The 21,621-nt window shown below is 37.3% G+C and overlaps 1 long non-coding RNA gene across 2 annotated transcripts; it reads left to right on the top strand.

Annotated features, from left to right (window-relative positions):
* Window positions 1-17,058: 17,058 nt before the first annotated feature.
* On the top strand, window positions 17,059-20,785 carry LOC113292730. Of its 2 annotated transcripts, none has more exons than XR_003331842.1 (7): window positions 17,059-17,380; window positions 17,499-17,609; window positions 17,703-18,633; window positions 18,799-19,445; window positions 19,569-19,634; window positions 20,024-20,144; window positions 20,257-20,785. It is a non-coding gene; the product is annotated as an uncharacterized LOC113292730 (long non-coding RNA). The 2 variants fall into 2 exon arrangements; XR_003331843.1 differs by having other exon boundaries at window positions 20,361-20,785.
* Window positions 20,786-21,621: the final 836 nt, after the last annotated feature.

Raw genomic sequence — 21,621 nt, forward strand, 5'->3', positions numbered from 1 at the left:
TCTTGATTTCTAGTCTACTATAACTAAGTCTCGGACTAGGATAGAAAGTGTAGTTGAGCTCAAGAACTCCATGGAGATCATCATACAAGACGAAGGACTACTCAAGGAACTGGTGGAACTTCATCGACTAAAAAGTATGTGGAGACTTGAACTTATCTATCACTCAAAAGTCTATCTACTCTATCTCCTATCTTGAGACAAAAGTCATTTTGCTATATAGACTTTGATTATACACATTTGCTATTTCGAGCCGAGTTTATCTCGCCTATATATTTCTCGAAATATATGTTGGTAAGCTTTCGCTTTGGCCAAGTTCATCTTTACCTAGTGACGAAAGTCATGTTATGTTTCAATCACTTTGAAAATGGCTTTGACAAAAAATGGTTTGTGAATAACAACTATATAACATCCTCTAAGAATGTTCCAATGATTGAAATGAGAGTTTAGATCATATAACCAATGATGGATATAAGCATTGTGTGGCAACACATATATGCATAAGTCTTTTTTCCTTGAACCGAAGTTTGCGAACTTTGTTGATCAAGAGAACCGGAACAAGAGCCGTGAACTCAGTCAGCGAACTCAGTCGGCGAACCCAGTCTTCGAACTGGCGGAAGTTCTCGACCAGAGAAAATCTGCTGGAGTTTGAGAACTCCTTCCGGGAACTTAAGTCCGCAAACTAAGTCTATGAACTTAAGCTGGTTATATCTAAATACGATTGTTTGTGAACTCATCTATATTAACTAAGGAATGCAAATTGCAAACCGTGGCTATAAAGTTCATGAACCGATTCGAGTGAATCAAATCGTTTTTGCTTCAATTGTGTCTTGTGTAGTTACATAAGATTTCCTTGCAATTGAACAACTCTCTAACTAGTTCATTTGAGTCATTTGAACTAGTTATGGTGAAGAAGAATATAGTTGATATGAAAGTGCTCATATGGCTAACCATTTGGTTAACTATTGTTGAACCAACAACTGTACATGTTTAGGTACGATTACACAAACCTAAAATCGTGCATTACATTTGTGTGTAACAAGCTAAGTTTTCGATCCAGCGGTTGAAAGATATTAGCTTGAATCTAATCAGGTTTTCATCTAACGGTGAATATTGAATGCTTTGTTACCAAGATAACATTGATTGCAAACCCTGATTTGAAAGACTATATAAGGGAGAACTCTAGAAACTGGGAAACCTAATCCCCACACCTCCTGCGTGATACTAGTTGTATTAGCTAGAGTCGATTCTCCTTTAACCTTTGGTTTCTTCTTAAAGGAGAATCAACTCTAGCTAATACAACTAGTGTATGTGTTATTTCTATTCCGCATTATATTTTGTTATATAATTGAAATATCACAGGTTGTGCGTTTGAATCAATCAATTAGAAATCTGAACTTTAGTTGTTGATTGAAATTGATTGATCCTTGAACATTGGTCTTTGGTACCGTTCAAGTGATTTCTCTTGTATTCAATTAGACTCGCAAATTTCTATTTGCTTGAGAAAGAATTGAATCGAGAAAGAGAGATATAACTCTTTGATATACTTTATTAAGATTGAGTCTAGTTGATTCTCTTGAAAGTATATTGGAGTTTGTCCATACAAATTGCTAATCGAAATATTGGGTGAGGTTGTTAGACCCCCGCTTTTTCAATTGGTATCAGAGCAGGCAAACACGTCCAAGGCCTTACAAGTCTGTGTATGTAGCGATCTGACTATATGGAAAACAAAGTCTCTAGAAACGCTTCACCAGGTTTAAAAACCAATCGTAGAAGAAGTTCTAATAAACTAGTTATTCTCCAGAAAAGGTTGGATGAACAAATCCGGATCAACTCTGATCTTATTACAGAAATTGCAATACTTAAGGATTTGAAGTCCATCAAAATTCCTTTGATGGATCTGAATAACTCCAGTTATTCCTCTTTGAAGAACAGTCATAAAACAGATGATAAAAAACGTTCAGATGTTGTGAAAACTGATATGACTCAGAACTTCTCAGAACAACGTAAAGGTGTTGGCCCATGTTTGTTGCAAGTAATCTTCATAATAAAACTAAACAACTTAGTGTTTCTCTAAAAGGACATACAAAACTATTAGGAAAACCTAAACAGGAAAGTACTAGTAGTATGGGAGCTTTTGCTTTAAAATCAACATCACCCTTTCAATGGTTTCTTGACAGTGGATGTAGTAGACATATGACAGGTGATCTCACATGGTTTGTTTCTTCAAACGACTATGAAGGAGGACCAGTAACATTTGGAGATGGGAGTTGTTGCTACATAAGCAAGAAGGGGATGATCAAACTACCCGGCATTCCTGAAATCCATGATGTGGTATACGTAAAAGGTATGACTGCAAATATTCTTTCTATTAGCCAAATTTGTGACAAAGGCCATCGAGTTGTCTTCAATGTTGATGGATGTGACATTGTAGACAAGACTGGGAAAGTAATTTTCCAGGGAACTCGTGGTAAAAACAACTGCTATCTTCTGGATACTCAGTTCAGCAATTGTTGCAATTTGACTAAGGTGGAATCTACACATCTTTGGCATGAGCGTTTTGGTCACATCAACTATCGTATTCTAACTAAGATCATTAACAAACAACTTGTTAGAGGCGTTCCCAAAATCAATGCAAAGATTGAAGGTGTATGTGGTGCCTGTCAAAAGGGTAAACAAACGAAAGTTCACCATAAATCATCTCGAGATATTCTCACTAAAGCTCTTCTTGATTTAATTCATATGGATCTCTTCGGACCAATTCTTCGGACCAATTCAACAACCTACGGTTGCTGGTAAGAAGTATGCTTTGGTTATGGTAGATGATTACACCAGGTTCACTTGGATTGCGTTCCTATCACATAAAAATGAAACCCTTGATGAATTCAAGATTATTGTTAATAGAATCCAGAACGAACAAGGTCGCAAACTAAAGAAAATTAGAAGCGACCGTGGAACTGAATTCAAGGACACTAAGGTGTTTGAATTTTGTGACGAACTGGGAATTATTCAACAATATTCTACACCCATTAATCCTCAAGCTAATGGAGTTGCATAAAGAAAAAACAGAAACATTCAGGAAATGGCCAGGGTAATGCTCCATAACAAAAACTTACCTTTAAGGTTTTGGGGAGAAGCTGTCTTTACAGCATGTTATTTGATCCACCGTGTCTACATACAGTCTAAAACCCTAAACACTCCTTATGAGTTATGGTACGGTAGAAAACCCAACTTGCACTATCTCAGAGTGTTTGGTAGTAAGTGTTACATTTTAAAAGATCGAGAACAGAGAGGGAAATTTGATACCAATAGTGATGAAGGTATCTTCCTTGGCTATGTTTCTGATAGTCATGGTTTTCGAGTATTTAATCTCAGAACCCAAGTCATAATGGAACCTTCTAATGTCATCATCGATGATATTAGTGATTTTCATCATGATAATCCTCCTGCTGAATTGCCTCCAACTGAGACAATTGAGAAAGTCAAAGAAATACCAGAATCAGTGGAAGTCATCCCAACTGTTGCTGATCCTGATATTTCTAGTGACGAGGAGAAGAGAACTGATCGGGCTACTCCTGACGAACAAGAACGTGTCCCTCCACGACACCTCTGGGTTCAAAGGAATCATGATCCCAACGGTATTATTGGAGGAAGATGTTCTACAGCTAAGACTAGAGGACAACTTCAAAATATTTGCAATTTTGGTTGTTATCTATCACAAGTAGAACCAAGAAATATTGATGAAGCTCTTAGCGATCCCTTTTGGGTGAACGCAATGCATGAAGAGTTAAATAAATTTCAAAGACAAGACGTGTTGGAACTTGTACCTTGTCTCTCCAATATTAATATTGTTGGTACCAAATGGATATTCAAGAACAAGTCTGATGAATTTGGCACAATTGTCAGAAGCAAATCCAGACTTGTCGCTCAAGGATATTCACAGATTGAAGGTATCGACTTTGACGAAACCTTTTCTCCTGTGGAACACCTTGAGTCCATTAGACTTTTATTAGCTCATGCTTGTTTTCTTAAGGTTAAGCTGTTCCAAATGGATATAAAATCCGCATTCCTAAACGGAATTTTAAAGGAGGAAGTCTATGTCGCTCAACCTAAAGGCTTTGAAAACTTTGATTTCCCAGATCATGTTCTTAAGCTCAAAAAGGCATTATATGGGTTAAAACAAGCACCTAGAGCCTGGTTTGAAAAACTCACCACTTCTCTTATTAGGAAAGGTTTTTCAAGAGGCGGAGATGATAAAACTTTGCTTACCAAATGGAGTGGGAAAGATGTGGTCATTGTAGATGATATCATCTATGGTTCAACTTCTGAGAAGCTTGCAAAGGATTTCCAAGTCTCACTTGCTAAGGAATTTGAAATGAGCAATGTTGGTGAATTAAAGTTCTTTTTAGGATTACAAATTCAACAACATAAGGATGAAATTTACTTATCTCAGGAAAATATGAAAAGGATCTTGTTTAAAGATTCGGTCTGGATAAGTCAACTCCAAAACTAACACCTATGCCCACTACTGGTAAACTGCACAGAGATGAGAAAGGAGTAAAAGTGGATCAAAAGTTATATCGATCTATTATTGGTAGCATTGTATATCTTACAACCACTAGACCTTTCTTTTAGTGTTGGTTGTTGTGCTAGATTTCAGCCTAATCCAAAGGAATCTCATCTTGCAGCTGCAAAAAGGATCATACGATATGTCAATCACACAGTCGAATATGGTCTATCCTACACTTTTGATACTAACACTGACCTTTCTGCTTATTCAGATGATGATTGGGCAGGATGTGTAAAAGACATAAAAAGTACATCAGGGGGATTCTACTATGTAGGACTGAATCTTGTGGCTTGGCATAGCAAAAAACAAAATTCATAATCCCTATCTACATGCGAAGCAGAGTATATTACTGCTGGGTCATGTTGTACTCAACTTCTATGGATGAAACAAATGCTGGATGATTATGGAATTGATACTGGAATAATGAAGATCTTTTGTGATAACTCTAGCGCGATTCGAATCACTGAGAATCCTGTTGAGCACTCAAGAACAAAGCACATTGATATAAGGTACCATTTTATTCGAGATCTCTATGAAAATGGTATCATCAACATGGAATTTGTGCCTTCCGAACAACAGTTGGCTGACATCCTCACCAAACCATTAGACACTGCTACATTTCAGCACTTATGACAGTCTATTGGTGTTGTTTTGGTTCATTAGTTATTTCTATAACTCGTGCCCCTGTGCTTATCTCGATCTTTTGGGAAATTGAGTTTGGAACTCCAGTGAGTGTTTACTTCAATTCTGCATTTGTTTCCGTAGGTTGATTTTTTGTCAGGTTCTATTATTAGTGTGTTGTGTCCAAAGAAATCCTTCTTTTCTTTTGAAATTCAGGTCGCTCTTGTTGTTCTTTCGGGAATGACATTATATGGGGGAGAGTTCTTAATTGAACTTGTGTTTAATTGCCAAATCTTTGTGGGGAGTGCGGTTATCGAATATTATAGGGGTTATCTTGTATCTTTATAAACTCCTTGATGAATGCATTTAACCACGGCTATATGATTGCATCTAAATAAGATGATATGTGCTTTCTTTTGGTCATAAAATGTCTCTTTCGGAAATTTCATTAGGATCCCGTTTTCGTACCTTTGCCAATTTTATTGACAAAAAGGGGGAGAATTAATATGTAGTTCATACTACAAATACATATGGTTTTCGGATCATTATGTAAGGGGGAATGGTTTCCATGTGAGATGAAGTATTGACTAAGGGGGAGTGATACATATCACCATAGTATTGTTGTCGAAGTTGTGATACAATTGAACTTTGATACTGTATAATGATATTATGACACTGTATAAAAATGATTGAGAACTCTTGTTTTCTCGTTGTTATAGCCACGGATTTTCAACAACGATGATGCTGAACTTACAACCTTTGGGATCATTGGAGTACTTGGAAGTGACGAAGATTTCGAGTAATGTTGAAGATTAGGCATGTGGAATAGGATCTACAAAAGTTAATTCATTTATTTTTTGTATTCCATATGTATTGATAGTTTTGTCACTGAGATTGTTAGAGCATTGCTCAGTCGAACTCGCATGCGTTGCTATCTCAAGCATGTTTGTCAATGTTAGTGATCAAAACTATAAGTCTTGATTTCTAGTCTACTATAGCTAAGTCTCGGACTAGGATAGAAAGTGTAGTTGATCTCAAGAACTCCATGGCGATCATCATACAAGACGAAGGACTACTCAAGGAACTGGTGGAACTTCATAGACTAAAAGGTATGTAGAGACTTGAACTTATCTATCACTCAAAAGTCTATCTACTCTATCTTCTATCTTGAGACAAAAGTCGATTTGCTATATAGACTTTGATTATACACATTTGCTATTTCGAGCCGAGTTTATCTCGCCTATCTATTTCTCGAAATATGTGTTGGTAAGCTTTTGCTTTGGCCAAGTTCATATTTACCTAGTGACGAAAGTCATGTTATGTTTCAATCACTTTGAAAATGGCTTTGACGAAAAATGGTTTGTGAATAACAACTATATAACGTCCTCTAAGAATGTTTCAATGATTAAAATGAGAGTTTAGATCATATAAACAATGATGTATATAAGCATTGTGTGGCAACACATATTTGTATAAGTCCTTTTTCCTTGAACCGAAGTTTGCGAACCAGAACAAGAGTCGTGAATTCAGTCCGCGAACTGGCGGAAGTTCTCGACCCGAGAAAATCTGCTGGAGTTTGAGAACTCCTTCCGGGAATGCAAATTGCAAACCGTGGTTATAAAGTTCATGAACCGATTCGAGTGAATCAAATCGTTTTTGCTTCAATTGTGTCTTGTGTAGTTACATAAGATTTCCTTGCAATTGAACAACTCTCTAACTAGTTCATTTGAGTCATTTGAACTAGTTATGGTGAAGAAGAATATGGTTGATATGAAAGTGCTCATATGGCTAACCCTTTGGTTAACTATTGTTGAACCAACAAATGTACATGTTTGGGTACGGTTACACAAACCTAAAATCATGCATTCCATTTGTGTGTGACAATCTAAGTTTTCGATCCAATGGTTGAAAGATATTAGCTTGAATCTAATCAGGTTTTCATCTAACAGTGAATATTGAATGCTTTGTTACCAAGCTAACATTGATTGCAACCTTGATTTGAAAGACTATATAAGGGAGAACTCTAGCAACTGGGAAACCTAGTTCCCACACCTCCTGTGTGATACTAGTTGTATTAGCTAGAGTCGATTCTCCTTTAACCTTTCGTTTCTTCTTAAAAACCAGGTTAACGACTTAAAGACTTCATTGGGATTGTGAAGCCAGGCCGATACTACTTTCTCGTGGTTGTGTGATCTGATCTTGCTGATTCTATCGTTTTGAGTACAATCGTAACGATTGGCTTGAGATTTATATCTCTGATAGGCAAGATAGAAAAGTAGTCACTAACATCTTCGTCTCATCGTTTGTGATTCCACAATATCTTCTTTCGCCGTGTCGATTAAGATTATTGTGAGGTGATTGATAATACTAGGCTGTTCTTCGGGAATATAAGTCCGGGTTATCAATTGGTTCCTGTTCACCTTGATTTACCAAAAAACGGAACAAAACTTGTAGGTTTATCAATGGGAGACAAATTTATCTATTCTATAGACTTTTCTGTGTGATACAAATTTGTTTATTAAAGTATTCGACTTCGGGTCGTAGCAACTCTTAGTTGTGGGTGAGATCAGCTAAGGGAATCAAGTGCGTAGTATCCTGCTGGGATCAGAGACGTAAGGAGCACAACTGTACCTTGAATAAGTGTGAGATTGATTGGGGTTCAACTACAGTCCAGACCGAAGTTAGTTTGTAGTAGGCTAGTGTCTGTAGCGGCTTAATACAGTGTGGTGTTCAATCTGGACTAGGTCCCGGGGTTTTTCTGCATTTGCGGTTTCCTCGTTAACAAAATTCTGGTGTATGTGTTATTTCTATTTCGCATTATATTTTGTTATATAATTGAAATATCACAGGTTGTGCGTTTGAATCAATCAATTGGAAATCCGACCTTTGGTTGTTGATTGAAATTGATTGATCCTTGAACATTGGTATTTGGTACCGTTCAAGTGATTTCTCTTGTATTCAATTAGACTCGCAAATTTCTATTTGCTTGAGAAAGAATTGAATCAAGAAAGAGAGATATAACTCTTTGATATACTTTATTAAGGTTGAGTCTAGTTGATTCTCTTGAAAGTATATTGGAGTTTGTCCATATAGATTGCTAATCGAAATATTGGGTGAGGTTGTTAGACCCCCGCTTTTTCAGAAACTTTGATTGCACCTAGTTTGTTTATTCTTGAGAATCTTCTCTTCTGATATAAGATTCACTCAGACTAGATCAAAGTATCGACGAGATCTTTAGAACTATTGTTAAATCTAAAGACATCTTGTGATAATCCATTTTTAACAGACTCCGTTCTGTGCGTGATTGATCACAAGAGATTCAAGTGGTGTTGTACAGGTATTTGAATGTAATATAAGATTTGAAGACTAAGAAGAATTCTTATTAGTTTTCGTATATTGAGGATTTAGTGCACAAACCTTGATCGACTGGGATCCAACTAGAATCAGTTTATCTTTGATAGATCAGATTGATTAGTTGTGTGAGATCGGCATCACCTTATATATAGTTTCTCTTTGAGATCTATATTGATTAATTACGAATCTAAAGATTGATTATTTCAATATTCAATAGTTAGATTGATCTAACCATACAAAAGGAGTTTATTAGATTAAACATAAGAGCCTTTGTCAATAACTCATCTTATCTTGTAGAAAGATTGATTAGAGTGGTTATCAAACAAATTCTTCCTTTGTTGTTTGGAATATGATCCAAAGGACTTTCTATTCACTTGCGTGACTCTAGAATTCGAAGATGTAGGGATACTGAGGGAACTAAGTAGCTAGGGCAGTCTGCTTGGTCTCAACTATACAAAGTTGGTATTAGATTTTGTATAGCGGCTTAATTCTGAGAGTATTCAAAACTGGACTAGGTCCCGGGGTTTTAGTGCATTTGTGGTTTCCTCGTTAACAAAATATTGTTGTGTCATTTACTATTCTATTCCACAATTGTAATTGTTGTTTATTATAAATAAAAGCAAATCACACTTGTACGTTAACTCTGTAATACTTTATAGTGATCCTATAGAGTTTCGGTTGTTACCGAACCTATTATCAAGTACACACTTTGTTGTCGTATCGTCTCGATCTTGTATCCATAGTCAATCACATAAGTGATCTTGTTCTTGTATTGTCTCAATCTCGTATCCATAGACGATCACATGAAGTGTGAACCAAATTGTTGTATTGTCTCGACTCTGTCCATAAACGATCACATTCGGTAGAGGACTTATAGGTTGATAAATAAAAGATTGTGGTGTATTTGGGTACCCTCGTATTTTCAATTGGTATCAGAGCAGGTTAACACAAAAAGATCTAACAATCTGTGTTTCGTGCGATCCAACCTATAAGAACTGAATTCAGTTCTCATGAATTGATTTATATTAACGTACCGCCAAGATTTGACGAAATAAACTCTCTGTGGTGGAAATATGTTATGAGATCTTTTCTTCAATCACGCAACTTTAATACTTGGTTATTAGTCGTTGATGGTTATAATCTCCCGAAAATGGAAGGTTCGGAAACTTAGTTTAAACGCTTAGTGGATTATACAGGCGAAGAAAAGGCTTTCACAAAGCAGAATTCAGATAGTTTGAATGCTATTATACATGTTTTAAGATGCGATTTAAAACATCATGTATCTACATGCCAAACTTCACAGGAAGCTTGGAATAATCTTCAGATTGTATTTGAAGGTAACACATCGGAATAGGAAGCTAGACTTCAAATTCTCACTTCTGATTGGGAAAACCTTCGAATGGATGGCAATAATACTTTTGAAGAGTTTCATATTAAACTCTCTGACATAGTTAATGCTTCTTTTTCTCCTGGGAAGACTATTTCTGAAAAAGATATAGTGTGCAAAATTCTCATATCGTTACCATCTAGATACGAATCTAAGAAGCATGCAATCATAGAGGCAAATGATCTTTCAACTCTCTCTCGAAGTACACTTGTTGGGAAGTTAAATATCTTTGATCATGAATCACAACCTATTCAAGCTCAAGGAATCGCTTTTGTTAGAGCATTGCTCGGTCGAACTCGCATGCGTTGCTATCTCAAGCATGTGTTGTCAATGTTAGTGATCAAAACTATAAGTCTTGATTTCTAGCCTACATAGCTAAAGGTCTCGGACTAGGATAAAAAGTGTAGTTGAGCTCAAGATTCCATGGCAATCATCATACAAGACGAAGGACTACTCAAGGAACTGGTGGATCTTCATCGACTAAAAGGTATATGGAGACTTGAACTTATCTGTCACTCAAAAGTCTATCTACTCTATCTCTTATCTTGAGACAAAAGTCGTTTTGCTATATAGACTTTGATTATACACATTTGCTATTTCGAGCCGAGTTTACCTCGCCTATCTATTTCTCGAAATATGTGTTGGTAAGCTTTCGCTTTAGCCAAATTCATCTTTACCTAGTGACGAATATCATGTTATGTTTCAATCACTTTGAAAATTGCTCTGACGAAAAATGGTATGTGAATAACGACTACATAACGTCCTCTGAGAATGTTTCAATGATTGAAATGAGAGTTTAGATTACATAACCATTGGTAGGATATAAGCATTGTTGTGGAAACACATATATGTATAAGTCCTTATTCCTTGAACCAAAGTTTGCGAACTTTTTTGATCAATAGAAATGGAATGTGGCGTGAGCCAAGTCCGCGAACTGGCGGAAGTTCTCGACCCGAGAATTTCTGCTGGAGTTTGTGAACTCCTTCCGTTAGCTTAAGTCCGCGAACCCAGTCCGCGAACTTGAGAAGGTTATATATAAAACTAGTTGTTCTTGAACTCATGTTAAACTAAGGAATGTTTTTGCAAATCGTGGATATAAAGTTCATGAACCGATTCGAGTGAATCAAACTGTTTTTGCTTCGATTGTGTCTTGTGTAGTTACATAAGATCTAAGCAATTGAACAACTCTCTAACTAGTTCATTTGAGTCATTTGAACTAGTTATGGTGAAGAAGAATATGGTGGATATGAAAGTGATCATATGGCTAACCATTTGGTTAACTATTGTCTAACCAACAAATGTTAATGTTTGGGAACGGTTCGTAAACCCCGTCCTTCGACATTTCATTTGTGTGTAACAAGCTAAGTTTTCCATCCAACGGTTGGGAAATATTAGGTTGAACCTGATCAGGTTTTCATCTAACGGTGAATATTGAATGCTTTGTTACCAACCTAACATTGATTGCAAACCCTGATTTGAAAGATTATATAAAGAAGAACTCTAGCAACTGGGAACCTAATCCCCACACCTTACGTGTAATACTAGTTGCATAGCTATAGTAGATTCTCCTTTAACCTTTGGTTTCTTCTTCTAAAACCAGGTTAACGACTTAAAGACTTCATTGGGATTGTGAAGCCAGACCGATACTACTTTTCTTGTAGTTGTGTGATCTGATCTTGCGTCTTCTATCGTTACGAGTACGATTGCAATAATTGGCTCGAGATTATATCTCCGATAGGCAAGATAGAAAAGTAATCACAAACACTTTGTCTCATCGTTTGTGATTCCACAATATCTTTTTTCGCTGCGTTGATTAGGATTATTGTGAGGTGATTGATAATACTAGGTTGTTCTTCGGGAATATAAGTCTGGTTTAACAATTGGTTCCTGTTCACATTGATTTATCAAAAGACGGAACAAAACTCATAGGTATATTCGTGGGAGACGGATTTATCTATCACCGTGGACTTTTCAGTGTGATACAGATTTGTTTATTAAAGTCTTCGACTTTGGCTCGTAGCAACTCTTAGTTGTGGGTGAGATCAGCTAAGGGAATCAAGTATGTAGAATCCTGCTGGGATCAGAGGCGTAGGAGCATAATTGTACCTTGGATCAGTGTGAGATTGATTGGGGTTCAACTACAGTCCAGACCGAAGTTATTTTGGAGTAGGCTAGTGTTTGTAGCGGCTTAATACAGTGTATGTTCAATTTGGACTAGGTCCCGGGGGTTTTCTGCATTTGCGGTTTCCTCGTTAACAAAATTCTGGTGTCTGTGTTATTTCTTTTTGAAAAAGCGGGGGTCTAACAACCACACCCAATATTTCGCTTAGCAATCTGTATGGACAAACTCCAATATACTTTTATGAGAATCAACTAGACAGTTAGACTCAATCAATGAAAAGTATATCAAAGAGTTTATATTTCAATCTCTCAATTTGATCTTTACTCAAGCAAATAGAAATCTGCGAGTCTTTATCAAAGAGAGATAACTTGGATGGTACCAAAGACCAATATCCAAGTGTCAATCAATTTAAATCAACAATCATAAAGGTCGGATATTCTAATTTATTGAACAACGCACAACCTGTGATATTTCAATTATATAAACAAATATAATGCCGAAAAGAAATAACACAGACACCAGAATTTTGTTAACGAGGAAACCGCAAATGCAGAAAAATCCCGGGACCTAGTCCAGATTGAACACACACTGTATTAAGCCGCTACGGACACTAGCCTACTCCAAATTAACTTCGGTCTGGACTGTAGTTGAACCCCAATCAATCTCACACTGATCCAAGTTACAATTATGCTCCTACGCCTCTGATCCCGGCAGGATACTGCGCACTTGATTCCCTTAGCTGATCTCACCCACAACTAAGAGTTGCTACGACTTAAAGTCGAAGACTTTAATAAACAAATCTGTATCACACAGAAAAGTATACGGTAATAGATAAATCTGTCTCCCACGAATATACCTACGAGTTTTGTTCCGTCTTTTGATAAATCAAGGTGAACAGGAACCAATCAATAATACCAGACTTATATTCCCGAAGAACATCTTAGTATTATCAATCACCTCACAATAATCTTAATCGACGCATCGAAAAAAGATATTGTGGAATCACAAACGATGAGACAAAGTTTTTTTGTGATTACTTTTCTATCTTGCCTATCGGAGATATAAAATCTCGAGCCAATTATTTCAATTGTACTCGTAATGATAAAAGATGCAAGATCAGATCACACAACTACAAGAAAAGTAGTATCGGTCTGGCTTCACAATCCCAATGAAGTCTTTAAGTCGTTAACCTGGTTTAGAAGAAGAAACCAAAGGTTAAAGGAGAATCGACTCTAGCTTAGCACAACTAGTATCACACAGAATGTGTGGGGATTAGGTTTCCCAGTTGCTAAAGTTATCCGTTATATACACTTTCAAATCAGGGTTTGCAATCAATGCTAGCTTAGTAACAAAGCATTCAATATTCACCGTTATATGAAAACCTGATTAGATTCAAGCTAATATTTCTCAACCGTTAGATCGAAAACTTAGCTTGTCACACACAAATGAAATGTCCAATTTTGGGTTTATGAACCGTACCCAAACATTAACATTTGTTGGTTCAACAAGTCAACCAAATGGTTAGCCATATGATTACTCTCATATCAACCTTATTCTTCTTCACCATAACTAGTTCAAATGACTCAAAATAACTAGTTAGAGAGTTGTTAAATTGCAAGGAAATCTTATGTAACTACACAAGACACAATTGAAGCAAAATCGGTTTGATTCACTCGAATCGGTTCATGAACTTTATAGCCACGGTTTGAAAAAGCATTCCTTAGTTTATTTAAACATTAGTTCAAGAACAACCGACTTTAGATATAACCTGCTCAAGTTCGTGGACTGGGTTCGCGGACTTAAGCTCATGAAAGGAGTACACAAACTCCAGCAGAAAAATCTCGGGCCGAGAAGTTCTGCAAGTTCGCGGACTGAGTTCGCGGACTTGGCTCACGCCACTTCCATTTCTCTTGATTAACAAAGTTCGCAAACTTTGGTTCAAGGAATAGGGACTTATACATATATGTGTTTCCACAACAATGTTTATATCCTACCAATGGTTATGTAATCTAAACTCTCATTTCAATCATTGAAACATTCTCAGAGAACGTTATATAGCCGTTATTCACAAACCATTTTTCGTCAGAGCAATTTTCAAAGAGATTGAAACATAACATGACTTTTGTCACTTGGTAAAGATGAATTCGGCTAAAGCGAAAGCTTACCAACACATATTTCGAGAAATAGATAGGCGAGATAAACTCGGATCGAAATAACAAATGTGTATAATGAAAGTCTATATATCAAAATGACTTTTGACTCAAGAGTAGGAGATAGAGTAAATAGACTTTTGAGTGACAGATAAGTTCAATTCTCCACATACCTTTTAGTCTATGAAGATCCACCAGTTCCTTGAGTAGTCCTTCGTCTTGTATGATGATTTCCATGGAGTCTTGAGCTCAGCTACACTTTCTATCCTAATCCGAGACCTTTAGCTATGTAGGATAGAAATCAAGACTTATAGTTTTGATCACTAATATTGACAAACATGCTTGAGATATCAACGCATGCGAGTTCGACCGATCAATGCTCTAACAATCTCCCCCTTTGTCAATTTTAGTGGCAAAACTATTAATACATATGGAATACAAAAAATAAATAAATAAACTCTTGTAGCTCCTATTCCACATGCATAATCTTCAACATTACTCGAAATCTTCGCCACTTCCAAGTACTCCAATGATCCCAAAGGTTATAAGTTTAGCATCATCGTTGTTGAAAATCCGTAGCTATAACAACAAGAAAACAATAGTTCTCAATCATTATTATACAATGTCATAATATCATTATACAACGTCAAAGTTCAATTGTATCACAACTTCAACAACAATACTGTGGTGATATGTATTTTTAACTCTGTTACCATTAACAACACCAAAATCATCGTGTTTAGTGCCCGGAAATATTCCTGGGTGCAAACATTGGCGCCGACTAAGAGGATTCGAGTGAAACTATCGTATTTTTCCGTTGAGAAAGGTGCGGCAAAACCCTCGAAATCCGTGCACAAATTTCCAGCAAAAATCAGCAAAAAAAAAATTATGGTTGAAGAAACCGTTGCGAAGTTGAAGATACTGTTACAAGCAGATGCAGAAACTGTTGCGAAAGTTGCAGAAACAGTAGCAGAACAGTTACAAAGCAGTAACAAATATATCTATTAGAAAAGGCGTTTCCAAAGCTTCTCCCTTGTACAACCACATAGGTGCAGCCTCGCGTATAGCTTCAAATCCAATCAACCAAATCCGTCAGATCCATGAAATCTAGTCCGTACGATCTGTTCAGCTTCCGGTTCACCAACTGGTCCAGCCTATCAGGTCTGGTTCGAATCAAACCGGTTCAACGTCGCCCTACCTAGTCCAGACAGTTCGGGTCTGACCAGATGACACATTAGCGGCGCTACGTCATCAAGCTCACTGCCACGTAAGCGTGACCCGTCGCCACGTCAGCGGACATGTACAGTCAGTATTTGCCAACTCAGCAACATATCCAGTCAGCGCAGTTGCCACGTCATCTCACTTCCACGTCATCACCCGACCCTGATGTGCTCACTGGGTTCTGTGACACATTGCCACGTCAGCATGATGGTGCCACATCAGCACATTTGTCCAGTCATCGACTGCCACATCAGCAGTCTTGATACAGTCATTGCAACGTCAACAAGAGCACGCACGCTTCGTTCAAAACTTGTTTCGCCAATATCTTCTTCGTTTTAAGTCCGAATTGAGTGATTTTTGGCCCGTTAGAACCGTTTTTCAAATCCCTACAACATGAAAGCAAAAATTCCAGTGTTCGAGAAACTTTGATGTGCACTTGGAGCAGCAACATGATCGAGTTCGAAGTTCGTGGAAAGCGACGTGATCGAGTTGGAGATGAGGATTGCTTAGACCCTCCATTATTTAGCCTTGCATTACATCGCAAGCACCTAAAGTCTCACCTTGCAGTGAGCACATAAGTCTTTCTTTTATCGCAAGCATATAATCTCGTCTTGCGCCCGAGTATAAAGACTTGTACCTTGGCAAGCATAAAGTCTCGTCTCAACCACGAGCCCGATGCCCGATATTAGTCCAAAGACTCGTACTCAACACAAGCAGTACAGCCAGCCTGCCCGAGCAGCGAGAGATATAGCCTTGTTACGTTGCGAGCAAAACGCCTTGCCCCAGCCGCAAGCACACTATACTCTACTCAAGACTCGACTAGCTCTCGAGCATAATCAAGTCCACCACGTGGCAAAAAGTCCCGCCTACCACGTGAGCAAATTTTATTGCAGGTTATCACAGTTGGGGGCGTCTTTGTAACGTCTCTACTCACGCTTGGGGGTGACTGGCGAGTTACGTCATCGACGATCAACGCGAAGGAAAAACAAAATTCTTAACCCCCAACAAGTTGGGGGTTAAGAGGGGGCGATGTTTGTACCGTGTATAAAATACACGGGAGGCCCGCAAATCAATACAAGGATGCATGCAAGGGCGGTTTCATGCAGATTAATGCCAGGAGGCATGCGAGGGCGGTTTCATGCGGATTAATGCCAGGAGGCATGCAAGGGAAGTTTCATGCAAAATTAATTCCAGGAGGTTTCATGCAAAATTAATTCCAGGGGAAATAAATACAATTTATGTTTACCTCATAATGAGAGTACACTACACCATTTTTCCCGATTAGCAACAAAATTTTGCAACAGCTCTTAGCAGTTGCGAATTCGCAACTTAATTCGCAATTGCTGTCTGCAGTTACAAAATTTGTAACCGCAGTAAGCAGTTGCGAATTTTTTAGCGGTGTTTTAATTCGCAACGGCTGACCATAACACATGTGTGTCCTGCTTGTGTGCAAGGTAACACCAACATTATACGCGTGCGAACCGGCTGCGTGGGTGGGAACACTAGTCTTATTTTTTAGCCCAACTATGTAAAATCGTTTTACATAAGAAAGATTATTCCACCCTTTTTCCTTGTCATATATCCAAAAATTCAACCCTACCTTATCTTCTTCTTTATCTACCAGGACCAGCGCCTCCATCTCTCTCATTTCGCCTCATCTCTATTCTCTTCATAAATACAAACGAAATCGAAGATCCATCGAAAAAATCAATCAATAATATCAGCTCTTCTATATTCTCTTCATCAACACCAGCTGAAAACGAAGATTCATCAGCTTTTCTCGATGCTCATCATCAACAAAATCCATCGGCAGATCAGTTCTTGAGGATTTGTTGTGAATCGATGAAGAACAGTCAATGAGGAGCACCAACAATATTCGAGAGTTTTTTTGTGTTGTCTAAAGCAATTAGTAATTGTACCGAAACTCAAGATTATACCTTTTCGTTGGTATGTTGTTGGTAAGGGAAACCCTAATTTTGTTTTTGCTTTGATTGATGCTGGTGTGAATTTTAGGGTTTTATCAAATGGGAATTTTTGTTGTTTGAAATTGATGGTTCAATTGATTGTTCTTTGCAGCTGTTAATTCCAGAAATTTGTACGAATGGGTGTGTATACTTAGCTCAGTAATGGATTTACTTATAATGGTATAGAAGTTGATTAATCTAAACACCAAACCTGCAGTTTGAGGTATATAGAAATAACAATTCATGAACTAGGTATATTTCAGTTTCGTTATACTACAATTTTTGATGAACACATCTTTTGTTTGCTTGCTTATAGTGTTTTTGTCATTGAATGGGACACACCAACAGATTTGAATAACAAGTTCCACTTCTGGGCTTACCAAAAACAAAAAATCTTCATATATTTTAAGCTATGAGGCGGTTCAATACATGATAGGATTTATTTTATAATAAGATTGAGTATCGATCATACCCCTATTACACTTGAGGTCAGTTTATTTGGCTTCGGCACAGGCTCTTGCTTGTAGATTTGTTTATGTTCATGGAGACGTGCGTGAGAAATACTGGAAATCCTCAGTTTGTAGAACCTGTTCACCTTCTCTATGAAGGCACATCACGTTTCCTGCTGGTGCTTCCTCATGATTTTCCAGAGTTACAAACCTCATGATTTTCCAGAGTTCCTTTGTAATTATCATTTCAGCTTCTGCAATTTCATCCTATCGAGCTGCTTCTTGTAATGTGCATCATTGATGGGGGTCGAATGCAAAAGAGTTTCTATCAAAGGAGAGAGTGATTGTGATAATGACATGAGCAACATGAGCATTGAGATGGACTATGATGTGCAGCATTGAGATAGACTGTGATAGTGACATGAGCGAGGGTCTGAGGCTTGTACTGAAAATTTGAAAAATCTAATTGGCCTTCACATTTGAAAGTCACTATTATCAGATTGCTGTGATTTGAATATTTTTGTTCTTTATTGGCAGCATCTTCCTCTTAGTTATGATAGGCGGTTTATGGTGTTAAATTATGATATTAATGGTGTCTTTGAACATGTCACGGCAAAGTGGCGTCCAGAAGCTGCACAAAGGCTTGTCCTGGAGGCTGACTTTTCTCGATGAAACCAGTATACGGGTAAATTCTGGATTTGTATTGGCAACAGAGAGTATATCTACCTCTTGGGGAGTGAAAGCTGGTATGGAGATGCAAGCAGAAGCGAAACGTAAAAAGCGAGCTTAATTTCTTAAGTCAGAATTCGAAAACTTCTAATGCTAAATCATTTCAGTTACTTGGTTTATTGATATTCAATTTGTAACTATTGTTCATGAAAGTATATAATTCAGGTAGCTGCATAGCTAAAACTGTAGTTACATGTTGTGGATGATTGATAACATGTTTTTGGAACTCGACAGGGAAGAAACATGCCGATATCAATACAGCGGATGCAAAGAAAAGCTCAGAGATGTTTGATGCCAAAGGAATCAAAGAAAGAGTGCTCGCTGAGGCAGAAAAAAACAAAGCAAGAGTGGTAATGGAGGTTGAAGGTATGTTTTTACAAAGAATATCTACCTGCCTTCTTTTTTTCTTGGGGTACAATTCGTGGTATTGGTTATCGCTTGCGCCAAAATCAAATCAAATCTTTCACGGGTAATCACAGAAATGTTAAGAAAATTGTATATTTATTTAGTAAATATAATTACAGTACACTAACAATGACAATTATCAAAGTGCAGGTAACCTGGAACTGGAAACAACAAATGAAACCAAGATATATCTCAATCTGATGAGTATCGTGCATGTAGTTTACCTGTATAGAGAAGAAGTAACAGTTTTAGCAGTCAACTTACCTTGTGGTTGTATATAATTAGAAGTTTTTGTTGTGAATCTTGTGATCCTTCTAAGTTATCAGTATAATTGTGGATAAGAATCAAGCTTTCTATACCTTGATAATCACTGCTCCATTTGATACCTTGTGTGTTCTTTTGTTCTGCATATGAAAGTGGGAGATGCTCTAAGTTCTGCTATGAGGAAGCAGTGATGGATTGCTTATATGCAAAATGTGGGTGTTATTTTTTCGTTCCGTATTTTTGAATGTTAGTCTGTGATCTTTATTGTCTCTGATTAGTTTGATATGCTTGATTTAACTCATTTGTTGTTTTATTCCTTTACTTTTGCTGACAAGGCATTGCTTGCGTCATGACAAAGCTGGAGAAGTTATGCCAGAACTGAAGAGCTGAGTTGCTTTGAGGTTAGATATTTATTTGAGAAGTTTCATTGTTGTCAAATCAGCTAGCATGTTTTATTCTTAACTCTGGGGATTGTTCTTAAGCTAAACTGTGTAACATGTCATTTATCGTCTGATAGTAGTGCAAAGCATCCTTGATTTGAGAGACTGCCATGTACTCACCAAGGAACTTATGCTGATGATTCTATGGTTAATATATGGCTTTTTCACTATTGTTACTAATACTTCAAATACTTCCTCTATTTTTTAACTTGTAATAAAGATGAATTACTATCTGTACTTTCATTTTGCAAGAAGGTGATATAGCCTCATTTAGCACGTTTTTTATTGTCATGTTTTTCACCCCTCTGTGTACTGTTGACTTACAATCTTGTTTGTTTCAATTTCTAAAGGTTCTAAAGAATAACTCTAATGGTGCCGAAACTGGTTCGTTACTGCATTTGATGAAGGAAGCAACTTCGGATGCACAACTTAGAGTTCTTGAGTCTCTCTGGATCCACACCCTTGATAAAGGTGATCTTGTCTTGATTCCATCCTTGAAATTTTTGATATGGGTTTCGGATCTTTTAATGTTGTGTTCCGTTTAGCTAGAGTTCTTCTCATTACTTAAGTGTATCTTTGACAGAACTTACGTCTGTTCAAGTATGAGATTCTGAAGTTCAAGTAGTTTTTTTTCAATTGCCTTCAATTATGAAGTTCATCTAGCTTTCATCTTGGTTTTGATGCTAGATGAAACAATTATATAGTTGGCACGATATGGCCAGAAGGAGCTGAAAGCTTGGCTTCCATTCCATGAGGCTTCAAGACAAGTAGTGGGGAGTGAATCTAAGATTGCTCAAGTATTTCTGGAGGTGCGTTGTGGTGATGATACGATAACAAGTGAGAGTAAGGAAGATTTTGCAATGTTTAATTTAGAAATCATGAAAGTAACCTAAAGCATAGAAATCTAATATAGTTGGACTTATACAGTGTTTGAATAATTGAACTATCCATGCTTTGATATGTTGTATAGTTTTAGTAATTTTACCAAAGTATATGTGAAGTTTTGTTTATATGCTTTCAGTGTTTTGGCCTGAAAATATATTGCAGGGAACTTTGACCTAGTCAACAAGAGATTAGCTTGACTTTTTCTTTCTGTTGCAAAAACTTTAGCAATGGTTTGAAATGTTACTAAATTTAGAACCAGAATAATAAAACCGGGTCCGGCCAATAGGCCGTTCTAAATTTTTTTTGGTTCCAAATTTCGCAACTGCTTTATAGCTGTTGCTAATTTTCAATTTCGCAATAGCTTCGAACTGTTGCGACAATAATATAGCAACAGCAAGCAACAGTAGCTATACTTTTCGCAACGGCCAAAACAGTTGCAAAGCCGGAAAACACTTGGGAGAACAGAAAAACGTTGCAAATTTTTTTCGCAACGGCTAAGGAGGTGTGCAAAAAATATGCAACACCACGTTTCGCAACGGATTTCCGCTGTTGCAAGTCCACCGCAACCAGCTGTTGCTATTCCGGAAAAATGGTGTAGTGGTAAGAGCCTAGTTCAGAATTGTATAAATAGGGACACCCTTGTAAGAAGGAAGGCAAGCTAATACAGAAAAAAATTATTGAAAATCCATTGTAATCCTAAAGATCGATAAAACATCACTCCCCAAGGGGAATTCACCTGTGGATGTAGGAAAACCATGCCGAACCAAGTAAAATCTGCGTCTCATTTCTTTATTCTGGTTTTATGTTTTTAACTCTGTTTCCATTAACAACACCAAAATCATCGTCTTTAGTGCCCGGAAATATTTCTGGGTGCAAACATTGGCGCCGACTAAGGGGATTCGAGGGAAACGATCGTGTTTTTCCGTTGAGAAAGGTGCGGCAAAGCTCTCGAAATCCATGCACAAATTTCCAGCAAAAATCAGCAAAATTATGGTTGAACAAACCGTTGCGAAGTTGAAGATACTGTTACAAGTAGATGCAGAAACTGTTGCGAAAGTTGCAG

This window comes from Papaver somniferum, chromosome 7 (genome assembly GCF_003573695.1).
Source record: "Papaver somniferum cultivar HN1 chromosome 7, ASM357369v1, whole genome shotgun sequence".
In the NCBI taxonomy this organism is placed as follows: Eukaryota; Viridiplantae; Streptophyta; class Magnoliopsida; order Ranunculales; family Papaveraceae; genus Papaver; species Papaver somniferum.